The following is a 16,442-nucleotide window of genomic DNA, read 5'->3' as shown; positions in this document are numbered from 1 at the left end:
ATGTCGTCAATAACCTAAATGTAATTTTTCGTTTATTAATTTTTTTATAACGGTTCAAAGATTATGTGATTGAGGTAATTACAAAATTAAATAATAATAAAAATAAAAAATTCGGGCTTAGTTCCACCTTACCCACTTTCCTATTTCCGGGTTTTTCGGTTTTAGACCCACTTTACCCGGTACCGAGACGGAACCGATTCCTATATACCAGTCCAGTTTCCGGTTCTAAAAAATCTCGTTAAACAGTTCTGGGTTTTCCGGGTCCGGGTCCATCCGGTCCGGTTTTGGACCCACTTTCATCCCTAGCGTGGGCCACGCAAGGCCCTGCAGGGGAAATTTTGGAAATCTTTATTTTGTGTTATATTGGGAAGATTGGTGTGCCACTTTTCAACACTTCTACACATCCAAATTTGGAATAATTCTCTGGAAATTTTGGAGGACTTCGAAGGCAAAGAACACTTGAAGAACACTTTCTTTTTACTCTTTGATTCTTGCTACATGTTTAGTATAATCTAATTTTATTTTGTTTTCTTGAGTTTAGCCATGCTGCGATAAACTAATCTTGGTTGGTTTTGGTGAAATTGCTTGAATGTTTGGTTGAATATAGAAGAACTCCATGAACTTGTTCTTATATCTTTATGAAAGTGTTTTACACCTTAACTTCTTCGTGCTACTTATATGTCTTTATTCATGAGTTAAGATGTTTATGTAGTGATTAGTTGGCTAATTTTTTGATTAAGTAATGTACCTTAAAATTAGCAAGAAACAAATGGTTTTTGTTTTATTTTTCACTTCACACAACCATAAAAACATTTTCTCCAACATGGTAGTGAAAGCATTTTACTTCTTTTGTATTTGGTGACTTTTTGGCTCTTGATTCTAGTTCATTTTCACTAATTACATGCTTAGTGTTCATTGTGGTTTTAACTAAGGAAATATGTTATGAGCTTCTATAGCTAGTTCAATAACTAATAAAAGTCTAGGTAATATCAAGCTTCTTGGATTACTATAGCCAAATTAGAGATTTATGACAAGTATTGCACCTTAGATTCTGATGATGTGTTTACCAAATGTTCAAGTGATGAAACTTTAAGTCAACCATCTTTCTCTTATTGATTTTTCATCAAAGTCTTACTTTCGTTTAGTTGTGTTCTTTAAATCTTAGTTTAATTTTATTTTTCTTTAAAAATATCAAAAGACTAACCCCCTCCCCCCCCCCCCCCCCCCCCCTTTACTTTCATTGTCATTTGATAATTATTTTACAAAGAGATTTATATTCAGTAAGAAATTGAACCAATATCCATGGATTCGATCCCTTTACATTATACACAATTTTATTGTTCAAGCTTTAGGTTTATTTATTTTGTTGGCCGCGACAACCACCACTTAATGAGATTGTCTATATAGAGCAACCAATTGGCTTTGTGATCATGTTTGTAAGTTATCCAAAGCATTGTATGGCCTAAAGAAAGCTCCTAAATCATGGTTCCAATGACTTATCTCATTTCTTCTTGCAAACGGGTTTATTTGTAGTAGAGCAGATACATCTTTATTTGTTTTTTTCATGAGATTCATGCATCGTGTATCTTCTTGTTTACCTGGATGCTTTAATTCTAACTGGCAATAACGACACCATACTTACAAAGCAGGAGTTTTCTATTAAAGATCTTAGAGATCTAAGTTACTTTCTTGGATTGGAAGCTAGCTACATTGATGATGGTTTTCTGTTAAGTCATATTAAGTTAGATAAAGATGTCCTCACTAGAGTCGATTTGATCGATTGCAAGCCGATTCCAACTCTACTTGCTCATTATGAATCCCTTACTCTTGATGGGCCTCTTTTTTCCGATCCTAATCTATACCAGTCCCTTATTGGTGATCTTCAATATCTAACAATCACCAGATCCAACCTTTCCTATGTTATTAATTAGGCAAGTCAATATCTGCATTCTCCAATAGCTGCTCATTTTCAATATGTAACGTGCATCTTAAGGTATGTTAAAGGTACTATTACTTTTGGTCCCATACTTCAACGTCCACACAAAAATGCTATTTGTGCCTATTCTGATGCCGATTGGGCACGGTGCCTCGAAACTCGTTTCTACTTATGGTTATTCTATCTTTCTAGGGGAAACTTGGTCTCTTGGAGTGCAAAAGGCAACCCACCTTCTCTTGTTCTAGTTGTGAGTAGAAGTATCGACCCATGGAAAATACTATTGTTGAAATTATATGTATCATTCACCTTTTGCATGAACTTCATGTTATGCCACCTCATCTCCCAGCACTTCTTTGTGACAATAAGTTTGTTCTATTTATGACTCAAAATACAGGCTCATATACACGTGCCAAACACATTGATCTAGATTACCACTTTGTACGAGAACTTGTTGCTTCTGGCAAGCTCTACACTAAGTGTGTCTCAACCAAACTTAAAGTGGTAAATATCTTTACTTAAATTCTTCTGCGTTCATAGTTTGAAAATTTTTGTGCCATGCTACGTCTTGGTCCGCCACTGATTCTCTTGAGGGGGGATATTATAAAATTATGATCATGTACTTAAATAATTGTCTGTAGTTGTTTTTTATTTATCTCTAGTTACTTATAGGAGATTATATTGTAAACTATAATTATAAATACATATATCACACTTTATTATAATGTTATTTTGAATCAATCTCATCTTCCAGTAATAAATTGAGTAACTCTCAATACCAAATATCAATGAAATACAAACTAGGGTTTCACAAATAACAAATAATCATAAAGTGTTTAATCCCAAATCTTGAAAAGAACATGTAGGAAATCAAAAAGTTAAGTAATTGACAAAATTACAAAAATGGTCCCTATGGTTTCACATTTTATGTGGTTACAGTCCAAACGTTTGAAAAGTTGCAGATTTGGTCCTTTTCAACAAGTTTTGTTGTGGTTTTGGTCCCTCATCCGTTAATTTCCTTAAAATGACAATTTTACCCCTAGGGACCATTTTCACAGTTTTGTCTTTTACTATACTATAAGGACCATTTTTGCATACATTCTTTTTTATTTTTATGAAGTATTATATATTAATAGATATTCTTTTTAATATATAATATTATATATTAATAAACATTTTTTATAGGATTATTAATTTATTTTAGTTGATTTTTAAAAAAAAATTGTTGAACTAATTCTTTTTTATTAAATTATTATATATCAATACATATAGCGTTTAATATATAATATTTATATCATAATAAATATTATATTATTGGATTATTAATTTTTTAGTTAATTTTTGTAATTTTTAATTATTTTTTATTGTATTATTACTTTTAATTTATTATTTTATTCATATACTAAATGTTTTTTTTATTGGATTATTAATTTATTTTAGTTAATTATTTTTTTTTAATTTTTTGTCAAATTAATTCTTTTTTATTGAATTATTATATATCATTACATATAGTTTTTAATATATTATATTTATATCATAATAAATATTGTATTATGGGATTATTACATATTACGAAACATTATTTTATTGGATTATTAATTTCTTTTAGTTGATTCTTTTTATAATTTGTTTTTGTTGGAGCAATTATTTTTTATTAGATTATTATATATCAACAAATATTATTTTTAATATATAATATTTACATCATAATAAATAATACATTATTGGATTATTAATTTTTGTAATTTTTTTTTGAATTATTAATTTATTGAAATATTACTTTTAATTTATTGTTTGTTTAATATAACAAATATTATCTTATTGGATTATTATTTTATTTTGAATGTATACTATTAATTGTTTTTAATTTTATTAGTTTCACCACAAACTTGTCGAAATACGTAAAAGTGTCGCTTATCATCGTAAAAAATTAACAGGATCACCTCCAAACACCTTCATTGGAGGTTCAATAGATACCATACCCTATTCCACCCGGCGTTGTTGGTAGCCACCTGCGACAACCTCTTCATAATCCACTGGAATCCTTCATATCCCACATAATGCGCAACAAATCCCGATAACATTTATAAGTGGTGGTGGTGACCGAGTGATGGTGGTGGCATTTTCCCAATGGTTTCTCATTATAAGCTAGATGAAATGAAAGTGTTTGATAGTGATCCTAACGATTTCGATGATGAGAGACGATGATTTTGCATATCCCATGACTTTTCTGGCGGAACCAATAAAATTAACAAGAACTATTATTATAATCCGATAAAATAATATTTAGTATATGAAGAAAATAACAAATTAAAAGTAATAATCCAATAAAAATAGTTAAAAAATAAGAAATTACAAAAATTAACTAAAAGATAATAATAATCCAATAATATAATATTCATTATGATATAAATATTACATATTAAAAACTATATGTATTGATATATAATAATTCAATAAAAAATAATTACTTCGACAAATTTAAAAAAAAAAAACAATTAACTAAAATAAATTAATAATCCAATAAAACAGTATTTAGTATATGAAGAAAATAATAAATTAAAAGAAATAATCCAATAAAAATAATTTAAAAAAAGAATTAAAAATATCAACTAAAAGAAATTAATAATCCAATAATATAATATTTATTATGATATAAATATTATATATTAAAAACTATATGTATTGATATATAATAACTCAATAAAAAGAATTACTCTAATAAAAAAATTTTAAAATCAACTATAATAAATTAATAATCCAATAAAACGATATTTATTAATATATAATATTATATATTAAAGATAATATTTATTAATATATAATACTTCAATAAAATAAAAAAGAATGTATGCAAAAATGGTCTTTATGGTATGGTAAAAGAGAAAACTGCGAAAATGGTCCCTGAGGGTAAAATTATCATTTTAAAAAAGTTAACAGCCAACCAGTTAAACTTAACGGATGAGAGACCAAAACCATAATAAAACTTGTTGAAAAGGACCAAATCTATAACTTTTCAAACGTTTGGACCATAACCACATAAAATAAGAAACCATGGGGACCATTTTTGCAATTTTGTCTAAGTAATTATAGACAGAAAGGTAAACAGACTGACAACCTAATGATTTCTTCTCTTAATCTTCAGATTTCTACATCTAGATCAACCAGCCATCTAATATAGCCTTTACACCCTCAAAACGGCCTCCTATGGACTTGATCTTTTGAATTCTTCTTATTTTCTGATGTTATAATGCTCTAGACAAATTGGGGGGGGGGGGGGGGTTAATTATAGTTTTTCAAAACCGACTTAAATATCAGCGAGATTTGAAATCTTAGCAAGAAATCAAAATTCCAAAAATTATCTGCAAAATCTTCATATTTCTTTCCATGCTTAACTCTGGTTGTCTTTCTTGCTCAATACTTCATAAAATTGTATTCAAAATGGCTTTTCTCAGCCGCAATTTCACCAACATACCTTTTTCCGCTGCAAAAATATAAATTTATAACAATTAAGTACCAAATATCCTTAAAAGCATGTAGAAAATTATAAAAGTTATCCCTTAAAAATATATACTTTAGGACATATCAGTTATTTGAGACATAATTTGAGAGAGAGAGAGAGAAAAAAAGAGACAGAGAGAGAGAGAGATGTTCATTGTAATAGGAAGCGGGAAGGAGCAGGAGCAGGGAAAAATGTGAGTAGTGGTAGGAGGATTGTTGATTGTTATAAGGGAGTGGATGAAGGTTTTCATCATAGAATAATTAAAGAAGGTTATATGTTTTGTAGTGTTATTTAAAAAATCATGTAAAATTAATGTTATTTTTCTTCTTTGAAATTGTGTTTGTCTGAAAATTTTATAATGATCTATAAAGATTGACTAAATATACAGAAAAGTTAATTTAATAGAAAATTGTGTATAAAAATATGAACTTGTTTGTATTTTTGAACAACAAATATGAATTTAATAATATTTTTTAAATAGGTAAACTGTTTAATAATTGTTCAAAATAATTTTTTTTTGAACAAAAGATATGATTTAGTATTAAGTGTGTATAAAAGGGAAATCTGCAGAAATGTCCTAAATTTTATATGTATTTTTACGTATTTATGTATATTTTTTAAGTTTTTATGTAGATTTTTATATATTTTAAATGTATAAACATATTTTGTTACGTATTTATATCAGTTTTTAAGTATTTTACATATTTTTATGTGTTTTTTTTATGTATTACGTATTTATGTATTTTATTTTTACAATTTTTTATATAGATGTTTATGTATATTTATGCATTTTAAATGTATAAACATATTGTTTTACGTAATTATATGTATTTTTTTTTAAGTATTTTACATTTTTTGTGTATTTCTATGTGTGTTTTATGTATTAAGAATTTAAATGTATTTTTACGTATTTATGTATATTTTTAGTTTTTTTTTATATAGATGTTCATATATTTTTAGGTATTTTAAATGTTTAATCGTATTATTTTTACATATTTATGTATTTTTTTACTTCAAGTGGTCTTGATCATTTAATCTAATTCACACAGCTTCTTCGAGTATGTCTAGATAGTTTTACTGCATACTCATATATTTTAAGCTTTTCTCATTCGATGTTTAATTTCAAGATAAGTTAATGGAAAAAGCTTAAAATATATGGGTATATATAGGAAAACCATCTAGACATACTCGAAGAAGTTGTACGAATTCGTTGAAATGGTGAAGACGACTTGAAGTAAAAAATACATGAATATGTAAAAAAAAAAAAATACAATTATACATTTAAAATACATAAACATCTATATAAAAAACTTTAAAATTACATAAATACATATAAATATGTAATACATAAAAAAACACATCAAAATACGCAAAATACATATACATATGTAAAACGATATGTTTATACATTTAAAATACATAAACATCTATATAAAAAAACTAAAAACAAATGCATAAGTACATAAAACATAAAAACTAACACATAAAAATAAATAAATAAATATATAAAACACTTAAAAATGCATACAAATACGTTAAAAAATACTTTTATAAATTTAAAATACAAAAACAATGTAAACATATACATATAAAAACTTACAAAAAGACATAAATAAGTAAAAATATATATAAATACATAATACATAAAAAATAAAACAAAAAAAATATGTAAAATACTTTTATATTTATATATATATATATATATATATATATATATGTACGTAAAAATATAAGTTTACACATTTAAAATACATAAAAATACGTAAACATATACATAAAAAAAACTTAAAAAATAAAAAGTATGTAAAAATAGATATAAATACATAAAAAATACGTTTATATATTATATATAAGTTTTGACGAAATCTGCAGAAAAGTCAAAAATGACTAAAGTAAATAAATTAACCGGTTTCTTGGGTTTTCTGTTCAAAAAGTTAAAAAATCGAGACTTTTCTATTTAAAAAATAAAATTTATTACTTTATTAAAAGCTTTCCCAAAATATTGAGACTTTTCGTAGATTTCCCTATATAACAAATAGAAACTATGTTAATATTAACGGAAGTAATATGTGATTATCATATAAAATTACTAGTTTATAACCCGTGAGAACCACGGTCATAAAATTAATTAAACTTTTATAATACAAATTTATAATTATTAATCAATTATTTTAAATAAGTAATTTTAAATAAATTATTAATTAAGAGATATATCAAGTTTTTAAAAGTTATTATAACTTCAAATTTAACATATAATTAGAAAATGTAAATTTGAATTTCAAAATGAGTTGCCTAATATATCTACATGACACATCTACTCTAATAAATCTCTAATAAATGAAGGTTTTTTTTGTCACATGTCACACTCTCATTCCATTTGTCAAATGTCATTTTGTGGTTATTTTGAATTAATTTTTTCCACATGTCATTTGAGTTTTTCTATTTTATTAAATTCAACATAATATTTTAATATAATAATTGCAATAAATGTAGTAATAAATGGATATCAATTTCATTAATGAACTTAGTTTTTAATTTTAAAATTCACATATTAAAGCTCATTAGTTTCTTTTCTTTATTTATTTAAATAATTTGTTTCAATTTAAAAGATAAAAAAAAACATTTCAATTATAATAATTCATTATTTTTCTTATTTCTTATAAATTCAAAGTTATCAAACATTTTGACCTTTATATATATATATATATATATATATATATATATATATATATATATATATATATATATTTAAATTAACCCATGTGTTACATGGGTCTCACAACTAGTCACACAATATTAATGAGGAGTTGTATTAGAGTGACACTTGACAAAATAAGATTTAACCTATTCATTTATTAGAATATTGTAACATCCTGTTTCGGATCGTCCGTGATCAGGGTTCGTGGACTGCAAACCGGGCTTGGGGAGGTCTCGAGGTTGCGACGAGTTGCTAGAAGCATAGGGCATCTCGTCACCTTTCCGTGGGTTTGAGGTTTAGGGGAATCAGGGTTATATCGAGGAAGCAATGGAAGTTTGAAGTTATGGCAGGATAAGTCCCTTATATGAAATTGGTGGCAGCTGAGTATGTTGGGCGTACATATGTGTATGCTTAGCGTACTCGTGTGTGTGATATTCAAGCAGAGCCACCTAGTACGCTAGGCGTACCAGAGGGTACGCTAGGCGTACTAGGCATAGAGTGAAAACCCTAATTTTGGGTGTGTTCCTATATAAAGAATGAGATGGCCTCATTCCTGACCACCATCCTCAGATTTCAAACCCTCCTAAACCCTTAACCTTCGTTCATGGAGTTTGTGGTTGCATTTGAGAGCCTTTGAGTGTTTTAAGTGTTCTTGTGAGATTTTTGGAGTGAAGAATGAGCATGGAAGAGAATAGAGTTGGAGTTCAGGCTTTGGATCTAAGCTTTTCTATAGGTGGAGCATCATTTGAAGGTATAAAGCTCAAAGCTTTCCCATCCTTTTGATTTGTGCATGTTATGGTCCATTTTAGGGTTCTTGTCCCAAATTTGGAGACTTTATGAGTTATTGATCTCCAGAGACTATGACTAACCCCTTTGAGTGTATACAATGGTGTTGTGTCATAAAAATCAGGTCTTGGATGTTGAAATCAAGCCATGCAAGAGTTATGTACATTTTGAGCTAAGGAGGTGTGTGTTGTGGGTGTTTGTGACCTCTCCAGCCATGCGAAGGCTTAAAGTCACTGACTTTATAGAGTAAGAGCCATTAAGGAGTCCATATCTAGGATTTGAGTTAATGTCTTAACTGATTAAGACCAAATGATTAAAAAGAGTGAATCTGGGGAGTACGTTGAGCGTAATTCCTGTACGCTCCGCATACTGCCCTAGTGTCCCCGATGGCCAATCCGGATTATGAGTATGTCGAGTGTACCAAGGGAGGTACGCCCCGCATAACCTCACTGTGGACTTTTGGGCTAAGTCTCATTTTGGGCCTTGAGTGTTGGGCCTGGAGTTTGGGCTTGTTGCAATAGAGTATTGGACCAGAGAAATATATATATATCCGTGCTTTGGCCCTTGAGTTGGGCTTGCCATTTAGTTTTGAGAGTGGGCCTTGGGAGAGCCCATTTATTATTTGGCCTTGGTGGGCCCAATGGGTTTTAGGTTATTAATGGGCTAGTTAGTGGTCTTCCTTTAGACCTAATGAGTGAGAGTCTGGACTTAGTTCCTAATTGGGTTAATTGTGGTTTTGGCTCAGAGATTAGAGGCCGGCGCATAGCAACAACGTTTATAGGGGTTTTTCATCATCCGGGGTGAGTCTTCTCACTATACTTTACCTAGAGTGGTATTTATGTGTGATTAGAGGGTCGTATGTGCTTACTTGAGTTATGCATTTGTTTGTGTGATATTTATGATATATTATGTGTTACTGAGACCGGATCGGAGGGTCCAACGAGCTGTGAGACTGGAGGGTCCTCACTTAGACCGGACCAGGGGGTCCAACGAGCTATGAGACTGGAGGGTCCCAGTGAGACACATTGACCGGAGGGTCTTACTATGTTTATAGCCTCAAGTGGCTACAAAGAGGTGTGTGGTATTTTGGGGAACACGCTAAGCTTCGTGCTTACTGTGTTATGTATTATGTGTTTCAAGTTTTCCTTAGGATCGCAGGAAGGCACCGGCTCGATTGTACACACCAAAGAAAGAGTTATGTTTGAGGATCCTGGATTATTAATTAAACAATATGGAGATGCGTTTTATAAATTAACTAAATAAGATTTTGTGAAATGCGTTATGAGAAATTTATGATTTTAAAAAGAAAAAAATTTGTTTGGAAATTTGCGGTGTTACAAATAGGAATTTATTTTTTCTTAGCTTTATGTGTTGGACTTTAATATACCCTACAGTATCTTATTTACTATTAATTTATTTTGAACGCCAAAATATTTTTATTAATAAAAATATACCTTATTTTGAATTAATTTTTTTTTCCACATGTCATTTGAGTTTTTCTATTTTATCAAATTCAACATAATAGTTTAATATAATAATTGCAATAAATGTTGTAATAAATGGATATCAATTTCATTAATGAACTTACCTTTTAATTTCAAAATTCTCAGATTAAAGCTCACTAGTTTTTTTTGTTTATTTATTTATATTATTTGTTTAAATTTAAAAGATAAAAAACATTTCAGTTATAATAATTCATTATTTTTCTTATTTCTTATAAATTCAAAGTTATCAAACATTTTGACCTTTATATATATTTTTTTTAAATTAACACATGTGTTACATGAGTCTCACAACTAGTGGCACAATATTAATGAGGAGTTGTATTAGAGTGACAGTTGACAAAAGTAGATTAAAATTATTCATTTATTAGAATATAAATAAATTTCTTTTTCTTAGCTTTATGTGGTGGACTTTAATGTACCTTACAATATCTTATTTACTATTAATTTATTTTGAATGCCAAAATATTTTTATTAATAAAAACATACCCTTTTTCAAATGAGAATATATTAAAAAAGAAAAGTTGGTGTGAAGCTGGACAATAATACATAATACATCTGGTACACAAACAAAAATAAAACAAAGCAAGAAAGGCTAAACTATAACAGCATCAAGGGGAACCATAAAGTCAACCAAGTAAGAATTTCAACAAAAAATATCAACCTAGTAAGAATTTCAACAAAAAATATCAACCAAGTAAGAATTTCAACAACATCCAACAGCAAAACAATGCAACCTGAGGTTTTCACCACCACAATCACACTAAAGCCTTAGAGACTACATTTATGAAAATTGAGTCCATTGGTATAGTTTACATACAACTAGACGTATACCCATACTTGCGCAATATTAAAATAATATGATTAAGAAATTGTATATTATACAATTTAAGATATAATTTTAATACAAAATTAATTATAGCATGCTCATCACAGTGCCTATATTTAACAATAATACTATTTTGATCATAAAATTTGAATAGAAAAAAGATAATTTCATATTCAACATGAAAATATAACCAACATCAACAACACATTTAATAATATCTATGAATTATTTCGCTGAAAATAAAACATATATATGATCATTGTGGATCTTTTTTATTGAATCTCCTTTGGTGTTGTAAAAATACAATATATAGGATAGTATACAGTATAATAGAATAGAATAACCATAAATTTTGTTTTATATTATCTACACACAATATAAATAAAATTTGTCTATTGTGTATATAAATTTGTATCTTCATGTTCTACATTCAATATGGATACATTCACCATGATGTAGATTTTAGGTGTTCTACAATTATTATTTTTTTTCTCCGTCTTATGCATCAAACTCTAGCAATCTCATCTACATATGCAAACTATTTATATTTTTATATTAACCAATTAAATATAATAGTTATCACTTACTAACCATAAGTTAAAAAAAACATCTTCACTTGTAGTGACCAATTATTTTAAAGTTGAAATCGTAAGTACACATAAATAATCATATATACACATAGGTGACAAAACTATTATGTAGTAATGACTATTAGTTCTTAGTTAAAAAAAAGACTTTTGACTTGTAGTCAAAGTTTCAAATAAATATGTTCCAATAAGAATGACATCTACTATAATAGATATTTAGATTGGACACCTCGTCAAGTTATCATATTTTTTAACTCATATATATATATATATATATATATATATATATATATATATATATATATATATATATATATTCTATTAATAATATATTTCTAGTTCTGAAATTATATATATTCTATTAATAATATATTTTTAATAACCAATAGTTTCATTCATCATGTGTCTCCAAGTCAAATGCAAAATACAGTATCAAAATATTAGAGTACCAATATCCAAATATTGTGGAAATCATGAGGGGGATGCTATGCCATCACGGCGGGCCCTTCCCTTTCGTACCAAAAGTAGTTGAAGCCATAAACATAAACTATAAGGATAAAGTTTAGTGAGTTCCCCAAAGTACCGCATACCAAACATACAATTGGGCCTACCCCTGGGGTATATTCCAACCTAATATACAATCATGGGCCTAGCCTTCGGCGCAGTCATGCGGCTTCTTTCAACCCATCAAATACTCATGGGCCCAACCCTAGGGTCTATTTCAACATAAACATACAGTAATGGGCCCAACCCTAGGGTCTATTTCAACCTAATTATACAAACATGTAACAATCACATAATAACTAGCATTCCACATAAACAATCTGGTGGGCCGACATTGGTGCTTTCGACCCACAAGCACAGTGAGAAAACTCAGCTCTAACTGAAGATAACTAAATCGCACACTCACGTTACTGCTATCATGGCTCCTCACACTAATCATAACCCAAAAACAACCCTAATTAATAATCAAGGGGTTAACCCAATAGCAAAGGTCTAGATCATCTTCATCATAACAAAGGCAAATGACCATTTTGCCCTTGCCATGCATGACCTAAAATACAAGGCCCAAAACCTATAAAGACCCAAGGCCCAAAAATGACCCAAGTGGATTTTCTCGGAGTACACCCTGCGTACCCCATATTACACCTAGTGTACCATTTTCACTTGGAAGGATTACAGTTCAGCAACCCAATACGCTCAGCGTTCTCAAGGTTACACCCAGCATACCCTTCAAAAGTCTAGACCCTCTATTAAGGTCTTAATGTTTTAAGACTTAATGTCCAAACTTCAGATCTAAACCTAATGAACGTCTAAAATCATAAAGTTGCAACCTTTATGCACTTTCATGGCAAAAGGAAGCTTAAAACCAAAACCCTAACTTATATTACCATCTAAAACTCCAAAATTCTTGCATGGATGAATACCAAGGACCAAATTTGAATTTTTATGTTGCTAAACACTCTAAAATGCTTGAAAGGTCATATCAAATGATTTGGAGTAGATAATACTCATGAGACCAAGGTTTTTGGAACAAAAATGTCATAACTTGCATCCTAACAAGATCTAGCAAGGCAAGCACCAATATTTGGGATTTATACCCATTGAAGATGCACAAAAATGAGTAGATGATGGATCCAAAGAGCTTAAGTGCAACACCACCACTCCAAGGGTTTTCTTTCACCACCAAGAACACCAAGATGTCACTAAAAGGCTTCAAAACTCACACACACACAAGGGTTAGGGTTTCGAGATGGGAGCTAAGAGAGATGGAGGCTGGAGGTAAACAAAGGTTTAAGGCCATAAAGTCCTTTAAATAGGGTCCAAACCCTAAAAATTAAGGTTTTGGGATCTTTATGAGTACGACCTGCGTACTCTTACGTACGCCTAGCATATGCAAAAGAATCCCCGCCATCTTTTTTATATTTTCTAAAAAATATTATAGTTTTAACGTTATTTTATGTTCACTTGAAGTTGTAGGCAGATAACCAAAATAGAATAATTTGACACACCAATGTTTAATACTTTATGTGATACTCTCAAATTTAAAGGCCTACACTATATTAATACAATATTTTCTTTTTTGTTTTATCAAACACCATATACTAATACAAATTTTGTGTTTGTTATTATATTTTGACTGTTTTGCGGGTTTAACAACCGTTTTGACCAACTATATCAACTTAGCTTCAAACTCAAAAACAAGATTCATAGGGGGCTGGAGGGGAAGGTTAAGGAGATCTATTGAGGTTTATAAAGTCGAGGAAAACATTTCAAAAACATCAACTATAAGGTAAATATTCATATTTTCTAGAATAATGCATTTTTTTACTACTTTTTGATGATTACAATCCTGTTTTTTCTTTTTTGTAGCTTTGTGTCACTTATTCAAGGATAAGTTGGATAATAAAACATCATTGAAAAATCAAGTTTTGGAAGTTCTACCTTACTCTTTTCATGACTTCATTCAAACAAAAGGTCATTACTTTTTTTCTAATTGGTCTACTTTATATAGTCTGTCAAATTTCTATACATCATTGGTTTGCTAGACATCCTTACTATTGGAATCAATTCAAAGCATGTTCTCTTTTTCTTATCAATCATTTTTCTCAATCTACACATATCGTGGCTTCTGATAGGAATGAACTACTAAGAGCAGTTGATTTAGGGTCACAACATTAAAAGACGAATTAGCCCTTGGCAGATTCTCAACTAAGGACATCTCTGACTTGGAAAAAATTTCATATCATTTGAACACATACTCTAAGATCATAAAAATTTTATGTGATATTAGAATGTTTTCATCATATATTGATATACAATTGAATTCAATATACATTTGAACTTTATAATAACATCAACATTTTCATATATTTAATGTATAATACAACTTCTTTACACTTTATCTACAATATAAAAATCATATATAAGTTTGACAAATACCAATAAAACAAAATAGAAGTTGTTAGAAATTGGGGTATAGTAAGGCTTGGAATTCTGAGAATTATGTAAAACACTTTTAGATTAAAGCATTTGGGTAGTACTCCCAATATTCTTTAATCGGATAAGACTCAGAGAGACAAGAATTTAGAATGCTTTGATGATAGTTTCGTTTATACCAGAAAAATGAGACCAAAACCGAATTTATGATCTTTGTCTGAAAACTGTCATATGACAGTTTCAAACTGTCATAAACTATAAAAACTGACATAAAACGGAAGTTTGGATAAGGGTCAACTTGCACATTTTGTGTCCATTTCCAGGCATCACAAATCTTTCAGGTTGTTTCATGTATATTTCCTCATCCAAGTCACCATTCAAGAATGCAGTTTTCACATCCATTTGGTAAATCACAAGATTATGTATAGCTGCAAGAGCTAATAATAATCTAATAGTAAAAATTCTGGCAACAGGAGTATAAGTATCAAAGAAATCAATGCCTTCCTTTTGTCTAAAGCCTTGGATAACCAATATGGCTTTATACTTATCTATTGTGCCATCCACCTTCATTTTTCTTTTGAGGATCCATTTACATCCTAATGCCTTGCAACCAGGAGGTAAATCAGCCAATACCCAAGTATTGTTATGCATGATAGAATCAATCTCATCATGAATTGCCTCTTTCCAGAAATGTACATTCCTAGAAGCTATAACTTCACTGAAAGTCTTTGGATCCTCTTCAATATTAAAACAATATTGATGTTGAGAAATAGTCTCATTCCTTGTTCCTTCAACTAAATATAGTTGAAAATCAGATCCAAAAGACTTAGCTTTTCTAGCTCTCGTGCTTTTCCTAGGTTCGGGTACATAACTTGCACCACCAGAAACATCTTCAGCTTAAGTAGCACTCATGCTGGAAGATTGATGAATCATGTCCCTTGGTCTAGGTATAGATGTAAATCTTTCTTCATCAAAAATAACATCTCTTGACTCTATCACTGTGTTTACAGACACAGATTCATTAGATTCTAAAACATAGAATCTATATGCTTTGGAATGCTCAACATATCCAATAAAGATACAATCTATACCTCTCTCACCCAACGTTTTCCTTTTGGGTTCAATGAGCCTTACAACTGCTCTACAACCCCAAACTTTGAGATAACTCACATTTGGTACCTTTTTACACCAAAGTTCATAAGGAGTATTCTTACTCCTTTTATTTGGAGTTCTATTCAATATGTAACATGCAGTTAACATTGCCTCACCCCAAAACCCTTCACTTAAACCAGAATACGACAACATGGAATTAACCATTTCTTTCAAAGTCCTATTCTTCCTTTTGGCTACACCATTTTGTTGTGGTGTATATGGAGCTGTGGTTTGATGTATTATTCCAAGTTTAGTCAAAGTCAATTACTCTTTGTTATGTTTCAGATTGTGTTTAAAATCTTTCCAGGAAGGGGGCAGTTTGTCAATGATCACAGCCACAACAATGGCTTCATCCATTTTCAGATTGTGTTGAGCAAACTATCTCAGGATCCTTAACATTTCATGGTATTGTTTCATAATAGGCCTGGAGTCAATCATCTTGTAACCCATAAAGTTACTGACAAGAAACTTCTTGCTAGAAGCATCTTCAGCCATATACTTGGATTCAAGAGA

This window comes from Lactuca sativa, chromosome 8, assembly GCF_002870075.4.
Source record: "Lactuca sativa cultivar Salinas chromosome 8, Lsat_Salinas_v11, whole genome shotgun sequence".
NCBI classification, from domain to species: domain Eukaryota; kingdom Viridiplantae; phylum Streptophyta; class Magnoliopsida; order Asterales; family Asteraceae; genus Lactuca; species Lactuca sativa.
This window is presented reverse-complemented; position numbering follows the sequence as displayed.